This window comes from Lissotriton vulgaris, chromosome 11, assembly GCF_964263255.1.
Source record: "Lissotriton vulgaris chromosome 11, aLisVul1.2, whole genome shotgun sequence".
Taxonomy (NCBI): Eukaryota; Metazoa; Chordata; class Amphibia; order Caudata; family Salamandridae; genus Lissotriton; species Lissotriton vulgaris.
This window is the reverse complement of record NC_141699.1, coordinates 666,106,159-666,126,473: the sequence shown is the minus strand read 5'-3', so window position 1 is coordinate 666,126,473 and position 20,315 is coordinate 666,106,159. Positions and strand designations below refer to the sequence as shown.

At 39.8% G+C, this 20,315-nt stretch overlaps 1 pseudogene; it reads right to left on the bottom strand.

Annotated features, from left to right (window-relative positions):
• Positions 1–1,254: 1,254 nt before the first annotated feature.
• LOC147683306 (uncharacterized) lies at positions 1,255–16,805 on the bottom strand (annotated as a pseudogene).
• Positions 16,806–20,315: the final 3,510 nt, after the last annotated feature.

Genomic DNA, 20,315 nt, shown 5'->3' with positions numbered 1-20,315 from the left:
GACTCTTTTCCCAATGGCATTCCCTCTTCCACCACTAATGACCTTTTAATTTACCTTACAGCTGTTACGTCTTCCCCCAAAGCTGTCTCTGTTTTTTATAAAAAATGTACCTCCTCCCAGGGCTCCAATGTTGGTGCAATATCTTCTTTTTGGAATACTGAACTTTCCATTTCCCTATCAGATGACACATGGTCCTCAATATGGCTCAACAGTATCTCTGGTTGGCTTCCGGTGTCTCTTTATCAGACTAATACTTATATTTTATTTAACGCCCTATGGACCCCATATCGATTAAGCCATACGAAATTGTTACCATCTGATGTTTGCTGGCATTGCACCTCAAGTTCTGGGTCACTTCGTCATATGTTATTTGAATGCCCAGTTATTATGAAATTTTGGTTGGATGTTTGGAAAGTCATTTTGAAAATTTTGCCTTTACACGATGATATTTCTTATGCTATGTTAATCTGTAAATCAGTTGCCCTTTCCCATCCTCTTAGTGAATCAGAGGCAAAGTTATTTAATTTTTTAATTACAGCTGCTTTAAAATCCATTACTTTTTGTTGGAAAGATGCTTCTTCTCTTTCAGTTCATGCTTGGTTGTCGTGGATTACCTTTACAAGAAGAAGTGCACAGCTGTCTCTTAAAGGCGTTATTCACAATTCGCAGTCATTTCAATCTTTTTGGTCTCCTATTGATTCGTATGTTATGCAATGATATGATTAAGTGTTCTCTTATGTATTTTGATGATTAATTTCTCCTCATTTACCATCATTTTTGTTTTCAATGTAATTGTGACTCTATATTGTTTGATTTTATGATTCTATGATATGTTCACTCCCCCGCCCCTCCCCCCTTTTTCTTCCTTCCTCTTCAATTATGGCATACTGCATTTCATGCTCATTATTTCATCATTTACGCATGTAAGATTTATTCTTTTTGTATTGTACTTGTTTATTTCTTCTGTTTACAAAATACTTCAATAAAATCACTTTGAACTTAAAAAAAAGAAATATTGGCATGATCCCTGTTTCTGTTATCCATGCTTGTAGTTCAAGTAGAAGGCAGGAGGCGTAGAGTTTAGCTTCAACATCTATTAATGATATCAGTCTGTAATGTGTGGGGTTGCGGTGATCGGCGCACTTAAAAATGGGATGGATAATACTTCCGTTCCAGGATGCTGGTAGCTCTACTTGTCTGTATATTTGGTTGAACAGTGGCATTAGGGTCTCTGACCACAGATCTGGATCATGTTTAAAGATTGCGTTCGGCAGGCCATTTGGGCCTGCTGCGCCCTCTGACTTTAATCTTAAAATAATTTTACGTAGTTCCTTTATGGAGGTAAGGTCGTCTGGCACCTTCAGCCCGTTCAATAGTCTTTCCTGTTCAGGATCCCTGTGCTCCTTGCTGTTTGCTCCTTTTAGATCTTCCGAATTATCTTTGGCTGCCCATGAGCCGTTTGCATGGCCTTGATCTGAATTACTGTACAACGCTTGTACATGTCTGGTCCAGGTTTCAGCTCCAACCCCGGCTTCTTGTTGGAGTTTTACCCCTTGATTTAAGTCATTTATGATACCCCAGAAGTCTCGGCTGTTTTGGTGTTTGCCCCCGATTAACAGTTTGTTTCAGGTCGTTTCTTTATATTTATACTTTGCGGCCCTCAGTGCCTTCCTGTAGATACTCCTGGCACCCCTTAGTTTGAATTTGTTTACCACTGACCCCGATGTTTTTTGGCTTGCTAGTATTCGAGCCTCCTTTGCAACCGTTCTTTTTTTAGCTCTTAGCTCCGTATCAAACCAAGGCTCCTTCTTAATATTACATTTGCTACGGGTCCCTGGCCTTACTGGGAATTTATCCTGCAGGACCTGAATCATTTGCTCCCAGTTGCAAACTCGTTCCTTAGGTGTTCCAAGATTTGCCAATGGGGTTTTAACTAGGTCCGTAATTTTACTCAGCCCTTCATCGCGCCATTTTAATTTCCTCAGGTTGAATTTTGAAGCGTGAAGCAGAAGGGAGGTTGTTGTTGACGCCGTACTTGGTGCAGTGTTCAGCCTTATTAATTGGGGAAAATGGTCGCTTTCTGCTCGCTGTTCTATGCAAAAGGATTCAATACTGGGAAGTTACTCGTCACTTACTATTGAATAGTCAATTGTTGAGTGCGCCCTGCCACTCAAATATGTGACGGCTGCCGGCCTATCCCCCTTGTTGTTGCCATTCAGGATTGATAATCCATATTCAGTTAGGCTGGATGCTAACTTTTTTCCACTACTGTCAGTGGTCTTCTTCACCTTCGCTTTATTGTAGTCAATGAGCACGTTGTTAAAATCTCCTGAGATAACCAACGGGTGCAGTAAGTAGGTCCTTTGCATTGCCTTAATAAGTGACAGCAGAGTCGCGTGTTTTTCTTTTTGAGATTTTTTATCTGGATGAATGTAAACTTTAAATAATAACATTTGCCACGGTTCTGTCCCCCGTGATGGGATTTCGATGATTCTGATCACTTGGGCCCACTTCAGGCCCACGTCTATCTCCTCTGAAACCCAGTTATATTTGTGGGTTATATATGTCGATAGTCCGCCCCTGTAAATGACTGTTTGATGTGAATTATTACATTTTCAACTAAAATAGGAGTGTTTAGAGTAATTTCCCTGCCTGAAATTGGTCAAAAAAATGCTTCTGAGTAGGAGGAAAAGTCAGTAAAAATGGCAAATGTGGTCACTGTGAGGGTATAAAAAGTGGTTCTTCAACATGAGGCACGATCCAATTGACATTTTGCATCATTTTTGGTAGAAGTAAAAAAATCAAGTTTCTTATGAAAAACGTTGACTCCGGACCAGTCGAACGTTCCCAAAATGGTCAGTATAGATAATTTTTTTACATTTAATCTTTTGACTGTAAAACACTGTTGTATTTGAATTATTAATTGTCAACTAAAATAACTGTGTTTAGAGTCCTTTTCCTGCCTAAAATTGCTCAAAAAAGATGCTTCTGAGTAGTAGGAAAAAATCAGTAAATGTGGAATAGTTGGTCACTGTGAGGGTATAAAAAGTGGTTATTAAAAACTTGGCACGATCCAATTGACATTTTGCATAATTTTTGATACAGTCAAAAAATAATCAATTTTCTGATGAAAACTTGAACTCTGTTGAACTTTGCCAAATTGGTCAGTATTGATGACTTTTTAACATTTAATCTTTTGACTATAAATGACTGTTGGATGTGAATTATTACTTTTTCAACTAAAATAAGTGCGTTTAGAGTAAGTTTCCTGCCTGAAATTGGTCAAATAGATGCTTCTGAGTAGGAGGAAAAATACGTAAAAATGGCAAAATTGTTCAAAGTGAGGGTATAAAAAGTGGCTAATCAACACATGGCACGATCCAATTGACATTTTGCATCATTTTTGCGTGGTGTTAAAAAAATCAATTTTCTGAAGAAAAACGATGATCCGAACCTGTCGAACTTTGAAAAAATGGTCAATATTGATGATTTTTTAACATTTATTCTTTTGACTGTAAATGACTGTTGGATGTGAATTATTACTTTTTCAACTAAAATACGCGTGTTTTAGAGTCATTTTCCTGCCTGAAATTGTTCAAAAAAGATGCTTCTGAGTAGGAGGAAAAGTCGGTAAAAATGTCAAATGTGGTCACTGTGAGGCTTTAAAACGTGGTTATTCAACATGATGCATGATCCCACTGACATTATGCATCTTTTTTTAGTAGAGTCAAAAAAATCCATTTTCTGATGAAAAACTATGAACCCGGACCTGTTGAACTTTCTCAAATCGGTCAGTATTGATGATTCTTTAACATTTAATCTTTTGACTGTAAATGACTGTTGGATGTGAATTATTACCTTTTCAACTAAAATTAATGCGTTTAGAGTCATTTTCCTGATTTAAATGGCTCAAAATAGTTGCTTTTGAGTAGGAGGAAAGTGAGTAAAAATTGCAAATTTGGTCACTGTGAGGGTATAAAAAGTGGTTATTAAAAACGGGGCACGATCCATTTGACATTTTGCAACATTTTTGGTACAGTCCAAAAAATACATTTTCTGAGGAAAAACGATGACCCCGGACCTGTCGAACTTTCCCAAAATGATCGGTATTGATGATTTTTTAACATGTAATCTTTTGACTGTAAATGGTTGTTGGATGTGAATTATTACCTTTTCAACTAAAATAAGAGTGTTTAGAGTCATTTTCCCTGCTGAAATTGCTCAAAATAAATGCTTCTGAGTAGGAGGAAAAGTCAGTAAAAATGTCAAATTTGGTCACTGTGAGGCTTTAAAAACTGGTTATTCAGCATGAGGCACGATTTTACATAATTTGTGGTACAGTCTCAAAAATCAATTTTCTGAGAAAAAACGATGACCCCGGAGCTGCAAAATGGTTAGTATTGATAGATTTTTAACATTTATTCTTTTGACTGTAATTGCCTGTTGGATGTGAATTATTACACTTTCAACAAAAATAAGTGTGTTTAGAGTCATTTCCCTGCCTGAAATTGCTCAAAATAGATGCTTCTGAGTAGTAGGAAAAAAGTCAGTAAAAATGGCAAATTTCGTCACTGTGAGCCTTTAAAAAGTGGTTAATCAACATGAGGCACAATCCAAATGACATTTTGAAGCATTTTTGGCACAGTCCGAAAAAATCAATTTTCTGATGAAAAACGGTGACCCCAGCACGGTCGAACTTTGCCAAAATGGTCAGTATTGATGAATTTTTAACATTTAATCTTTTGACTGTAAATTACCGTTGGATGTGAATTATTGCTTTTTCAACTAAAATAAGTGTGTTTATAGTCCTTTTCCTGCCTGAAATTGGTCAAAATAGATGCTTCTGAGTAGGAGGAAAAGTATGAAAAAATGGCAAATTTGTTCACTGTGAGGGTTAAAAAGTGGTTTTTCAACATGAGGCACAATCCAATTGACATTTTTCATCATTTTTGGTAGTTAAAAAAATCTATTTTCTTATGAAAAACGATGACCCCGGACCTGTTGAACTTTCTCAAATCGGTCCGTATTGATGATTCTTTAACATTTAATCTTTTGACTGTAAATGACTGTTGGATGTTAATTATTACTTTTCCAACTAAAATACGGCTGTTTAGAGTCAATTGCCTGCCTGAAATTGTTCTAAAAAGATGCTTCTGAGTAGGAGGAAAAGTCAGTAAAAATGTCAAATTTGGTCACTGTGAGGCTTTAAAACGTGGATATTCAACATGATGCATGATCCCACTGTCATTATGTATCTTTTTTTGGTAGAGTCAAAAAAATAAATTTTCTGATGAAAAAGGATGAACCCGGACCTGTCGAACTTTGCCAAAGTGGTCAGTATTGATGACTTTTTAACATTTAATCTTTTGACTGTAAATGATGGTTGGAAGAGTCTGTAAAAATGGGAATGTTGGTCACTGTGAGGCTTTGAAAAGTGTTTATTCAATGTGAGGCATGATCCCATTGATATTTTGAATTATTTTTGGTACAGTCCAAAATATCAATTTTCTAATGAAAAACGATGACCCGAGACCTGTTCAACTTTCCCCTTGTGGTCAGTAATGGTAATTTTTGAATGTTTAATCTTTTGACTATAAATGACTACTGCATGTGAATTATTCCTTTTGGAACTAAAATAAGAGTGTTTAGAGGCATTTTCCTTCCCGAAATTTGTCAAAATAGAAGAGTCTGAGTAGGAGGAAAAGTCTGTAAAAATAGCGATGTTGGTCACTCTGAGGATTGAAAAGTGTTTATTCAACATGATGCATGATCAAATTTATATTTTTAATCTTTTTTTGTACAGTCCAAAAAAATCAATTTTCTGATGAAAAACCATAACCCCGTACCTGTCGAACTTTCTCCAGATGGCCAGTAATGGTGATTTTTTAATGTTTAATCTTTTGACTGTAAATGACTAGTGCATGTTAATTATCACTTTTGGAACTCATATAAGTGTGTTTAGAGTCCTTTTCCTGCACAAAATCGGTCAGAAAAAAAGTTTCTGAGTAGGGAGAAAAGTCTGTAAAAATGGCGATTTTGGTCACTAAGGATTTAAAAAGAGGTTATTCAACATGAAGCACAAGCCAATTGAAAACGATGATCCTGGACCTGTCAAACTTTCTCCAGATGGTCAGTAATGGTGATTTTTTAATGTTTAATCTTTTGACTGTAAATGACCATTGCAAATGAATTATCACTTTTGGTACTAAAAGAAGTGTCTTTAGAGTCATTTTCATTTCCTAAATAGGTCAAAATAAAAGATTCTGAATAGGAGAAAAAGTCTGGAAAAATTGCGATTTTGTTACTATTAGGTTTAAAAAAGTAGTTATTCCACATGAGGCGTGATCCAATTTACTTTTTAAATAATTTGTTGGACAGTCCAAAATATCAACTTTCTGATGAAAAACGATGACCCCGTACTGTCAAACTTTCTACAGATGGTTAGGAATGGAGAATTTTTTAATGTTTAATCTTTTGACTATAATCAAATATTGCAAGTGAATAATCACTTTTGGAACCATGAGAAGTATTTTTAGAGTAATTTTCATGTACTAACTTGGTCAAAATAGAAACTTCTGAGTAGGAGGAAGAGTCTGTAAAAATGGGAATTTTGGTCACTGTGAGGCCTTAAAAAGTGGTTATTCAACATGAGGCATGATCCAATTGATATTTTGAATCATTTTTTGTACAGTCCAAAAAATCAATTTTCTGAACGAAAAAGATGACCTGAGACCTGTTCAACTTTCTCCAAATGATCAGTAATGATGATTTTTGATGTTTCATCTTTTGACTGTAAATGACTATTGCATGTGATTTATCACTTTTGGAACTAAAAGAAGTGTGTTTAGAGTCATTTTCCTGCGCAAATTGATCCAAACAGAAGCTTCTGAGTAGGAGGAAACATCTCTAAGAAAGGCAATTTTGATCACTTTAATTATTTTAAAAAAGGTTATTCAACATGAGGCAGGAGCCGATTGAATTTGAATAATTTTTTCTGTCTTCCCAAAAATCAATTTTCTGTTGAAAAATGATGACCCTGGACCTGTTCAAACTTTCTCCAGATGGTTAATAATTCTGATTTTTTAATGTTTAATCTTGTGACATTAAATAACAATTGCATGTGAATGATCACTTTTGGAACTAAAATAAGTTTGATTAGAGTAATTTTCCTGCATGAAATTTGTCAGAATAAAAGCTTCTGAGTAGGAGGAAAAGTCTATAAATAGTGCGTTTTTTTCACTGTGAGGTTTTAAAAAAATGGTTATTTAACATGTGGCATGATCCAATTGAAATTTTGAATCATTTTTTGTACAGTCCAAAAAATTAATTTTCTGATGAAAATCTATGACCCTGTCGAACTTTCTCCAGATGGTAAATGACTATTGCCAGTGAATTAGCCATTTTGGAACTAAAATTAGTGTGTATAGAGTCACTTTCCTGCCCAAAATTGGTCACAATAGAATCTTCTGAGTAGGAGGAAAAGCCTGTAAAAATTGCAATGTTGTTCATTGTGAGGCTTTAAAAAGTGGTTATTGAACATGAGGCAGCTCCAATTGACAATTTAAGTCCCAAAAATTCTATTTTCTGATGATAAAACGATGAGCCCGGACCTGTAGAACTTTCTCCAGATGGTCTGTAATGGTGATTTTTAAATGTTTAATCTTTTGACTGTAAATGATGATTGCAAGCGAACTATCACTTTTGAAACTAAAACAAGTGTCTTTAGAGTTATTTTCTTGTCCTAAATTGGTCAAAATAAAAGATTCTGAGCAGGAGGAAAAGTCTGTAAAAATGGCAATTTTGGTTACTATTACATTTTTAAAAGTTGTTATTCAACATGAGGCATGATCCAATTGACCATTTGACTCTTTTTTTGTACAGTCCAAAAAATACATTTTCTGATGAAAAGCGATGACACTGGACCTGTTGAACTTTCTCCAGATTGGCAGTAATGGTTATTTTTGAATGTTTAATCTTTTGACTGTAAATTACTTTTGCATGTGAATAATCACTTTTGGAACTAAAATAAGTGTTTTAGAGTCATTTTCCTGCCTGAAATTGGTCAAAATAGAAGCTTATGGGTAGGAGAAAAAGTCTTTAAAGTGGCGATTTTGGTCACTCTGAAGCTTGAAAAGTGTTTATTCAACATGAGGTACGATCAAATTGACATTTGAATCATTTTTTGTACAGTCCAAAAAAACAGTTTTCTGAAAAAAAAACTATGACCCCGGACCTGTTGAACTTTCTCCAGATGGTCAGTAATGGTGATTTTTAAATATATATTTAATCTTTTGACTGTAACTGACTACTGCATGTGAAATATTACTTTTGGAACTAAAATAAGTGTGTTTAGAGTCATTTTCCTGCCTGAAATTCGTCAACATAGAAGCTTCTGAGTAAGAGGAAAAGTCTGTAAAAATTGCAATGTTGTTCACTGTGAGGCTTTAAAAAGTGGTTATTCAACATGAGGCATTCTCCCATTGACATTTTAAATCATTTATGTACAGTCCAACAAATCAATTTTCTGATGAAAAACAATGAACCCTGACCTGTCAAACTTTCTCCAGATGGTCAGTAATGGTGATTTTTGAATGTTTAATCTTTTGACTGTAAATGACTACTGCATGTGAATTATTACTTTTGGAACTAAAATAAGTGTGTTTAGAGTCATTTTCCTGCCTGAAATTGGTCAACATAGAAGCTTCTGAGTAAGAGGAAAAGTCTGTAAAAATTGCAATGTTGTTCACTGTGAGGCTTTAAAAAGTGGTTATTCAACATGAGGCATTCTCTAATTGACATTTTAAATCATTTATGTACAGTCCAACAAATCAATTTTCTGATGAAAAACAATGAACCCTGACCTGTCAAACTTTCTCCAGATGGTCTGTAATAGGGATTTTTAAATGTTTAATCTTTTGACTGTAAATGACGATTGCAAGCGAACTATCACATTTGAAACTAAAACAAGTGTCTTTAGAGTTATTTTCTTGTCCTAAATTGGTCAAAATAAAAGATTCTGAGTAGGAGGAAAAGTCTGTAAAATTGTCAATTTTGGTTACTATTAAATTTTTAAAAGTTGTTATTCAACATGAGGCATGATCCAATTAACCATTTGACTCTTTTTTTGTACAGTCCAAAAAATACATTTTCTGATGAAAAGCGATGACACTGGGCCTGTTGAACTTTCTCCAGATTGGCAGTAATGGTGATTTTTGAATGCTTAATCTTTTGACTGTAAATTACTTTTGCATGTGAATTATCACTTTTGGAACTAAAATAAGTGTTTTTGAGTCATTTTCCTGCTTGAAATTGGTCAAAATAGAAGCTTATGGGTAGGAGGAAAAGTCTGTAAAAATGGCGATTTTGGTCACTCTGAAGCTTGAAAAGTGTTTATTCAATATGAGGCACAATCAAATTGACATTTTGAATAATTTTTTGTACAGTCCAAAAAAACAATTTTCTGAAAAAAAACTATGACCCCGGACCTGTTGAACTTTCTCCAGATGATCAGTAATAGTGATTTTTGAATGTTTAATCTTTTGACTGTAAATGACTACTGCATGTGAATTATCACTTTTGGAACTAAAAGAACTGTGTTTAGAGTCATTTTCTTTTCCTAAATTGGTCAAAATAGAATCTACTGAGTAAGAGGAAGAGTCTGTAAAAATGGCCGGTCAAGCAGCTCGCAGGACCCTCCTGGACAGTGGTGAGAGGCGGGGACGATGCACATGGTGCTGGGAAGACTGGCCCAATAGCTCCTCTGCCTTCTGCTGGGTCCAGTGTTTTAGCAAAAGACAAACAGTTTATGGACAGAATGCAGAGCCAGCCATATGCAGATCAGTTTTGACCCTGTGCCTCATTGGAACAGTCCAGTCATAACAGCCAAGCCAGGTCCTCCCTGGACCGGAAACAAGCATCCTGGGACTGGTTTTGGGACATCACCTAGGCTAACTTGAATCCAGTGGCACAGTGAGCTAGGGACCCACGTCTGGGCATACCCCACGCACTTAGGGCGAGAAAGCAAAAGACACACAATTGATGAACTGAACGCAGAGCATTCAACCCCAGTCAAGAAATCCATCATTCTTTTGCTCACCATGCTACCCTAACAGTTGCTTATTCTTTCAAGAGGTCAGGATCGGCACAGTTAGAATAGCAGAAAACTGAAAATTGGCATAATAATCGGTTTTGTGGATTTGGACAAAGTAAGATGAAAATGAAAATGATTAAAGATAATTGACTAAACTAGAAGAAATACCAGGATTACTACTGACAAATGGTTAAAATACCTTCGAAATCAACATGCACACCAGGGGCGGCATGACGCTGTGCAAATGGCTCAATGGGGCTGAATGTAGCTCCATCTTACACATGTTTATCTTTCTAAATGGCAAAGGGGCAGGCCAGAATAACCGTTCTGCACGCGAACTTTACAAAGGCTGGAATCACCTGAAGAACGAAAAGTGAAAAGAATTGGGTGTGCATCCCTTCACCTATTTTGACACCCTAACAGTTGCAGCATGCCCTAGCCTTCCAGGTATACACACCTACTGCACTGCAGTGCTCCCTAATGGTGGCCTATAGTCTGGCCCGCGCTGCATTGCTCAGCCGGTCCTCTTGCCCCCCATATAGCTGAGGATATTTGTTAAGCACCCCCTCAGCTTGTCTTACTCCCTTTCAATTAAAGGGGGTACTTTCTCCTCATAACACTCAGCCATTTTGGGGGTAATTAGGTTGAACTGAGCAGCAGGATGGCAGAGGATCTGATCTGTGAGTGAGGATGAGTCAGATAGAACACAAAATGACTGTCAACAACTTTCTGTGATGTATTTCCTTTCTACCAATTCCTGTATGTCATTTCCTGTATGAAAGAATCGGTTCTGTTCCATTTTTGGAGCTTCTGGCCCGTATAGTACTCTCTGGTTGCAGAGCCAAGGTTCTGAAAGCAGCGTGTCGTGCAGGGTGTACGACCTGCAGATGGAGAGCACGCATTTGTGCCGGAAGTTGTGAAATTGTACTGGAACCCATTCTTTCATACAGGAAATGACAAACAGGAAGTGGTTGATAGGAAGTACATCACATGATGTTGTTGACAGCCATTTTGTGTACATTCTGATTCATCCCCCATATTGTATTTATTTATTTTTTATTTATTCTGAAAGGTTTTAAATAGCACTGGCTACACCCATGGGTATCAGAGTGCTTTACATAATTATGAAGATAATACAGTCAAAAAGCATGCGAAGAAATACACATCGTAAAGTAAAAAATGCAGTAATAAAGTCCGGTGTTAAGATAAGATCAGTATAGTGAACAAAGTAAACAGAAGATTTTGCGTTGGTAAATAAGCGACAGAGGGAATTGCTTGAAGGAAAAGATATAGTGTGTACACACAATTATTTAAAGCAACAAGAGGATTAACTACTTGGTTCTGGTAAATAGGGAGGAGGTTTGATGTATGTGGAGGGGTGAAGGAGAGAAGGGAAAGGAAGGGGTCAGGTAGAGGGGAGAGGACAAAGGGTAGGGGAGAGGGGGAAGAAAAGTCAGGGGGGAGGAGGGGTGGTGGATAGGTGGGAGGGAGAGGGAGGAATAGGCAAGAAGAGAGAAGATTTAAGGGCCCCAATATTTGTTAAGCAGGTAGAGTTTGTGGTCTTTCTTGAAGCTGAAGTAAGAGGGGTTGCAGCGTAAATCAATAGGGAGGGTGTTCCATATGTTGAGAGCATTACCTGGGAAGAGGGGGGATGAGGAGGAGTGGGTTGGTGCTCCTCAAGTGATGGGAGCAGCCTGCTATTTTGAGTTTGCTTGAAAGGTTGATCAGGAATTTAAGGTGAATGGCTTTGTATGTAACACAGGCAGTTTTGTAGGCAGATCTGCTTTTGAGAGGAAGCCATTTAAGGACTTTAAAGGCAGGAGAGATGTGGTCAAAATGTCTAGTGTCTGTTATAAGTCTGGCTGCCAGATTCATTATGGTTTTGAGGGGGGGCAAGTTGGACTTTGGGGGTTCCAGAAAGACTAGCATTGACGTAGCCAATTTTCAAGAGGACTAGGGATTGGACTACTGATTTGAAATCTTCAGCTGGAATGAATGGTTTAATTTTTTTGAGCTGGTGGAGTGTGCAGAGGGCTCCTTTAGCTGAGTTTTTTATATGGGAATTGAGAGTAAGCTTATTGTCAAAGGTTATGCCCAGTAACGGTTTTGGATAAGGAGAGTTGGCAGTTGCAAATCCTCTGGCATCCTGTTGTTCTGTAGTTGAGAAACCTGAAATGACAGTGTAAGAGAAAATCATGGACATGAAACCAAAGGTCGAACAGACCATTCAGTGAAATTTGGGCTTGGACACGCTGGGGGGGGGGCAGGCACAATATCACATCCCAGGATAGTTTTTTCCTCCATTGCATTATAGTACATGTAGTCCATATTTAGTGCTCAACACAAGAGCTGTCTTTTGTGTTACAGTAATTTGGGGGAAGCATTGCTGTGTATCCCAGACACATGGTACCAGATTCACCCAGGACATCACCACTCACGTTCTGTACCCATCATTTGTAGGGAAGTTAAATCTGTGGGGGAAAAACTCAACAATGCAATAGTTAGGACCTTTTGTAATTCAGACACCCATTCTCAAAAGGTCTTGGAAGATCTCTTAGAACATATTCATCTAATCCTCTGTGTTAGAACTGGGGGTCTCTAGTTGGAAGAATAGCTGTCTAAATAGGGACCCTTGCTTCTAGTCAGGGTAAGGAGGATACACTCTTTAAATAACCCCTGCTCAACCCCTTGGTAGCTCGGCATGAGCAGTCAGGCTTATCAAAGGCAATGTGTAAAGTATTTGTACCAACACTCACAGTAACACAGTGAAAACACCACAAACTGACTCCACAACAGTTTAGAAAAATAAAGGTATTTTAATCTAAACTACACAAGACCAAAACGACAAAAATCCAACATACACAGTTCAAGAATATGGTTTCAAAAAGAGTTCTTAAGGTTGCGTTAAAATAATCCACAGTTGCGTGAAAATAGTTCACAATTGCTTCACGTTTAGCCAACAGTACCTTTAAATGCAACAAAGTTTCAAAACAGAAGCTGGTGCGGTGGAAAACAAGCGATGCGTTACTCCTGAGACCTTGGGGATGCGATGCGACAACCCCGCTGGATGTAGTAGGTGTGTTGTGATGAATCCGGTCTGTATGGGGAGGGAGGTGATACCTTGTATGGATTCCGGTTCCGTAGTGAAAAAGCTTGCAAAGGCACGATGCAATGATCTTTGGGGGCTGCGATGATCTCCGGGGCGACGATGCGTGGACCAGCAGTGATCTTCCTCTCGCAGCTCCTTGATGCGATGGCTCTGCGACGATGCTCGCAGCGACGTGATGCGGTCCGCAAGCAAGCAGTGCCACGATCTCACCCAGTGATGACAGGCTCTGCGACGACACCTGCTGCGATGGTAATCTTCTCGCACCGGACTGGTGCGTCCCGCAAACGAAGGATGCGACGACTCTGGCAGCAGCAACAGGCGCTGCGACGATCTTGGCCTTCGTAGCGGCGGGAATTCCCTCGACAGGTATGCGCTCCACAAGCGAGCGATGCGAAAAAAACTTGCAGAAAGTCTTTAAAAGCTTGGTTCCCAGCTTCCCAACACAGGCACAACTTCCAGAGGCACCACAACTGGCCCAAGCACTCTATGAAAGACAGAACTCTCTCAGCAGAGTTCAGGGAAGCTGGGGGTGAAGTCCTTTTGTTCTTGGGACTTCTTAACAGAGAGCCAGCTCTTCTCAGGCCCTTAGAGATTCATTCAAGCAAGGGGACACAGCACAAAGCAAAGTCCTTCCTCTCTCCTTGGCAGCAAAGCAACTGCAGGTCACTCCAGCAAAGCAACAGCAGGACAGTCTTCCTTCTTCAGTCTTCCAGCTTTCTCCTTGGCAGAGGTTCCTTCTTGATTCCAGGATGATCTAATTTTCTGTAGTCAGGGGTCCTGTACGTATACTCCTAAAAGTCTTTGATCCCTTTGTGCAGGAGGGCTCTGAGCCCGGTCTGAACCAGTTCTGGGTGTTCCTTGAGCACTTTGTTTTCCTGGCCTCCCCTTTCCTTTCAGAGAGAGGGGCAGGGTCGTCAGCCGTCCAGCAGGAGGTGGAGCCAGCATTGTGGAAGGCAGGCACAGCCCTATTCAGGCCCAGGTGCTACCCCCTCCCACCACTCTAGATGCAGATGGAGCTATTCAGTCCAGGGATAGCCCACTCAGCCTCTGAGACCCACCCAGCCCCTGTCACTCACAAAACAGACAGTCAATTCACAAACAGGCCAAGGCACACAGAAAGGTCAGACAAGAGAACAGCAACTTTCTAAAAGTGCTGTTCTCAAACACAGGATTTAAAAACAACCTTTCCTAAAAGATGTGTTATTAAATTCTGAGTTCAGGGATACCAGACTTTTATGTCCTATCTTGCTTCTATGGGAAGATATGCTGGTAGCAACTGTAGCCAGCATACTCCATGATAGCCTATGGGGCAAGATAGCCTTACAATAGTGAAAAGTGAAAATGGCTGTAATTCACTACCAGAGCATGTCACCTGCACAAGTACATGCTATACCTTTCACATACACTGACCCTGCCCAAGGGGGTACCTTGGGCCTTCCATAGGGGTGACCAATGTGTACAGAAAGGGAAGGGTTAGGCCTGGCCAGTGGGGACACTGACCAGGAGGACATGGCAGTTCACAGACTGCACACTGGCACTGCGGTGGCAGGCCTGAGACACCACTTTAGGGCTGCTCATGTGGGTGCCACAATCAGTGCTGCAGGCCCACTAGTAGTATCTGTTATCACCAGCCCTTGCACACTCAGTGCACTTTACTAGGGACTTCTTGGTGGCACAAATATGCCAATCATGGATAACCAATCACAATAACATTTTACACAGGGAGCACTTGCACTTTGACACTGAACAGCAGTGGCAAAGTGCCCAAAGCATCTAAACCAGCAAAAACAAAATCCAGCACAGCATCAAAAATACAGGAGGTAGAGGCAAAAAGATAGGGGGAAACCACGCCAAAGATGCCAGGTCTAACACTCTGAGTCAATAGATTCCTTAGGGACATTCATTACACTGATTGCAGACATCAGCACATGATGTGATGCACAGTTAATCTTTGGACTCCTGTCGACTGCTGTGTTTTTACACACACTTAGTGTGGCTTGCAAAGTAGTCTCAGGATGGAATTTTTGGATAGAGTCATAATTATCCATCTTTCATGATTGACAACAGACTGCAAACCACATTTTGTCTATAACGCAACAGGTTGCTCATGTGAAAAAAGTGACAACCAGCTGATCGTGGACTTGTAAATGTAATGTAAATGTAAAAAGCTCTTATATAGCGCGGCCTTCACTCCAGGGAGCATCTTGGCGCTTTAGAAGGGGAAGACAGAAAATGACCAGCCTTGCTGATGGTAGAAGAATGGTCTGCGTACTCAAATTAGGTTTTTGCATACTTGCATACTCTGACCTCTGTTATGTGCAATGGCCCGGTTGCCCGGATTCAGAGCTAGCCAAGGTTCAAGAGGTATGTGTAAGCCATGACTTAAAGCTATGCTGTGTGAAACACAACAGACAAATATGATCTTGCACATGACTTCAGGGGAGTACATCAGCACACTCCCTGTATGGTCAAGATATCTGAATCGTGACTTCAACAGACCAAAAGTGTGCTCTACGATGGCTCGGATTCATATGTGTGCCCTATTGTACCTATGCTGAGGTACAGTGGTTGGATGTCTGTAAGGTGTGAGGAGTTTAAATTTAAACAGAACACGATCTATACTTTGGTACATGCGGTGTCTGTTGAGACTGTGTATGTGGCTTGATGATTTTTATCGTACAATGGTTGTTAATGTAAGGTGATATTCATAAATTTCATTTACACGTATCCCTCATTTTTAGTGCTTTGTACTTACCCGTAGCCACATATTGCCAAATTCAGCCGCAGCCATCTGCCGGGCAAGAGGTGACATGTGTAATACAAAGCTGTCATGGGTACTGCCTTGAAACACTGCATGCACATCAATAAATCTCCCACTGGCATCACTGACAGCCTGCACATTGGTGGCCTGCCATCGGTGTCTGTTGCAGAATATGTGTGCAATGCGGCGGGGTGGCTGAAGGGCCACATGGGTACAATCAATTGCACCCCGCACATGTGGGAAGTGAGAAAGAAGGGCCAAATGGGCACAATCATATGCACCCAGCACATGTGGGAAGTGAGAAATGAGATACAAATCCCTAGCTGCCCTTTGTCTCCTATCCAGTGTATGGGCCATTCATATATGGAGGTGGGCTCTTGAATTGATGCAGCTCAGTACCTGATGCAGGCACTGTTACTGGCTTGCCTGAGAAATTCCCACAAGGTAACTGGAGACCCTTTGGAACTACCCCACCCAAAGAAATGGAGAGCAGAAAGTATCTTGACATATACTGGAATGGCATGGGAGCAGGAGGTCACGGAGTCAAGTTCTTGCTCCCACACCCATACCACCTCCAAAATGACTTCTGGAGGAAAATGGTATCTGGCCCTGACATCTAGGTTGGACATCTCCAATAGGTTTATCCTTTGTCTGAATATCCTTTCTACTCTCCTTCTCCTCTTACTCATCTTCCTCCTCCTAAAGTCTTCTTGCCACTTGGCAAGCGGCAGGGCAACAAACACATTCAGTGACATGTTGGAAGATTTGTGTGTGTCTGCTTTGATTTCATATGTGATGCAGGGCAGCGGATTGGCTGTTGGGCTGCAGTGTTTCAGCTGAAGCATGGTGGGTTATGGTAGGCAATTGGACAGGTGTTTTGCATTGAGGAAAATGATCAACCGTCCCAAAAGCGGATATTCTGGTCCAGAAGTGGAGATTCTGGCCTGGGTGTGGAAATTCTGGTCCAAGTGTGGGATTTATGGCCCAGGCGCGGAAATTCTATCTCGGGTGCGGAAATTCCGGCCCAAGTGTGGATGTAAAGATAGGAGCTGAGAGTGATTTCTGTGAATACCAAATCTTGTAAGGCCCTTCTGTGAATACCAAAAATCAACATTTGTCTCATATTACTTTTGTGAATCAGGCCCAAAATATCATGTGGGAGCCAAAATGAGATCCCCTGCTCTTATTTTTTCTTCTTGCCGGGATCTGCATGACATTTGTCATGCAAAACTTCAAATGATGAAACTTTTTTGTTTAACAGATTTTGTGCAGATCTGAAAGTGTGGCTGAACAATATGTACACGGTAGACCTGTCCACCGCATTCGACACGGTTAACCACGACAGATTGGAATCCCTAGGTGTAACTGGGGTGGCACTAGGTTGGATGCGTTCCTATCTATCAGATAGGTGGCAAGCAGTAGCGCTTCCTCCTTACCAGTCGCAATTTATAAAAAACAAATATGGAGTTCCACAGGGTACGTCCATCAGCCCGATTCTGTTTAATGTATATTTGCGACCATTGCTGGGAATGATTAAAAGGTATGACATCTGTGTGATCAATTACGCCGATGTTACCCAGCTCATTGTCTCCCTGGACGCAAAGCAAGCAGACTCACTGGAAAGATTTCACGCCTGTTTGTCTGAAATGGCCAATTGGCTAAGAGGCAACTCTCTCCAATTTAACAAGGAGAAGACAGAGATCCTTCACTGTAAAGTAGGGAAGATCTCCCGAGGACTGCCAAATGATTTCTGGCCGACAAATGGGAACGGCCCACTGGCACCAGTCAGTGCTGTACGGAACCTCGGGGTCAGTTTCAATTAAAAAATGAACTTGGAGTCACATGTAAATAAAGTAGTGGGAGCTTGCTTTACCCCCATTCGAGGACTGCGCAAAATACTGCCCTTGCTGCCGGTCCAGGCAAGAACGACAGTAGTCACGAGCATTATTTTAAGTCGTCTTGACTACTACAAAGCCCTACTTTTGGAAACTGCGGGGTATTTGATTGCCAGACTCCAGAGTGTACAGACCATCGCTGCAAAGCTCTCGCTGAGCCGACCACGCCAATCATCAACAACACAGGCTTTAGCGGAGCTTCACTGGCTTCCGGTAGCACAAAGGATTTTGTTTAAATCCTTGTGCTTAACGTTTAAGGCGCTTCATGGGCAAGGACCTAAGCCGATCCAAGCCAGCTTCCAATGGTACGTACCCAATCGCAATCTTCGTTACGCATCTGCCCACCTGGTCAGGGTACCAAAGACAAAGAAGGCAACCATGGGAGGTAGAGCCTTCAGTGTAACAGCTGCCCGTCTCTGGAACAGCCTGCCCCTGGATATCAGGAACACACGGAACCTGCTGCTTTTTCGCAAGAAAGTAAAAACCTGGCTTTTTCCTAAAGCCCCCTGAGTCTCTAACTCTGTACCTAATATCTACCTAGCGTTATCTGGTCCATATGTTGTCTTAGCGCCAGGATGCCCGTAGGGTTACAGTGCGCTCTACAAATGGCAAAAATAAATAATAAAATAAATAAATAAACTGTGAAAAATATGTCTGTGTATATTATTGAATACCAAGTTATCTATCAATCTAACGTTATCACCTCTTTATATAACTGTTGCTAAGTACTGTTTGAGGCTTCATACTACTGTTTGAGGCTTAGTACTGTAAGGTTGACGTAACCTAGGAGATATACCTGTTATCTCAGCCTTTCTATACAACCTCAGCTGCAGATCTGCTGTGTGAGCCTGGTGGATCTGTCTAAACTGAAAGATAGTGCTGTTTTCCAAGACCTTAGGTTGGGAGATCCATGTTAGTTAAATTTTTCCCATCTCAACTTTTCTAAGTGGAATAAAAGCTTTATCTTAAGAAGGGAATTGAAGGAAGGTATTTTATACATTTTGAAAACGTAGTATTTGCATTCTTAAATTATTTGAAGCACTGGTAAAGTTGTAGGCTTATTAGCTTAATAGGTTGACAAAATTATCCTGTATAAAGACCCATTTTGCTCTCATTTTTATATGTATCTAGGGGTGAACCCTCTCCAAACACTCCTGGAGAAAACTGGTGTCATACAGAGGACCAGCTTTATTTGAATAGTTATTGGAAATGACCTCAGAACTGCCAGTAAAGTTATGACTTTATAGCCAATTGTTGTAAAAGTGATCCCTCAGTTTCAAGCCCATCTAAGGGGTTTTGCTTAGTCACTTTGCTTTCTTGCACAGTGCTATTTGGGCAAGTAATTATAACCCACCATTTTGAAAGATCACAAACCACCATTGCTGTCCAGGCTGCTGCCACAATGGTTGCATTATGAACTGCAAGAACAGTAGTTTTATATCATATGTACCCTATTGTGATGCAGAGTTAGTTTATAAAATGTGGCAAAATAAAAACTTACACTACTCATGAAAGTCCCCACCAAAAAGTTTTTATAGAAGTCCTGCAAGCGTTTTTGCTAAGTCTTTCACCTTGTCTTCAAGATTGTTTTTTGCTTCAATTCTGGTTTTCAGATACTAATTGAAGCTTGTTAAGTTCTGGACAAAGACGGTGTATGGTTTACACAGGAATACGGTTTCACACTCCCAATGTCTTCTAAAGTGTATCCTAAAATGTAATATCTGCAAGTGTACAACCACAAAATGAGACTAGTAGTACAAATCAAAAGGTACATTAATGTTCAAAAAAAATTCTAGGTAGAAATCCTCCACTTCGAATGCACACCAAGATGGCTATCTTTGAAATGTTAACTTCACTCACGTCCTCACTCCAGCTCTTGAAGTGAGACTGGCAATGCCTGTAGATGAACTACAATAACACCAATCATTAAACAGCTTTAGTCTTCTCTTTCTTATTATGTTCCTCTTTTTTTCACCTGCGTTGGCCAGCAGAAATGCTATCTTTTCAACAAATTATGCTTTTAGAGGCTCTTTACAGCAAATTAACTCAGCTGTGAGTTAACTATTAAAAGCGTTATTAGTAATATTTCAAATTCAATGGAAACCCTCTGCATAGACCTGCTCTTTTGATATAGTGTACCTCATAAGATCACTGTTTAAGATTCACTATATTTTGTTGGTTAAAAGTGTCACTATATTTGGTTGGTTGAAAAATTAAAACCTATGCACTGCTATATTGAAACTGAAATTTGCAAAACAGCCACTGGAAGATTCCGAGATGGCTGACACAATAAAGGTGACACCTTACTTTAGAAGTTCATTAGCATGGCATTCATGTGTTTTAAATATGTCTAGAATGACTAAAGTTGTATCCATGGAACTCTGTGTGAAATAGAGTCTTACAAACTACCATAAACAAGGAAATGTCACTAGATACATCATCTGAGCAAAATATAAATAT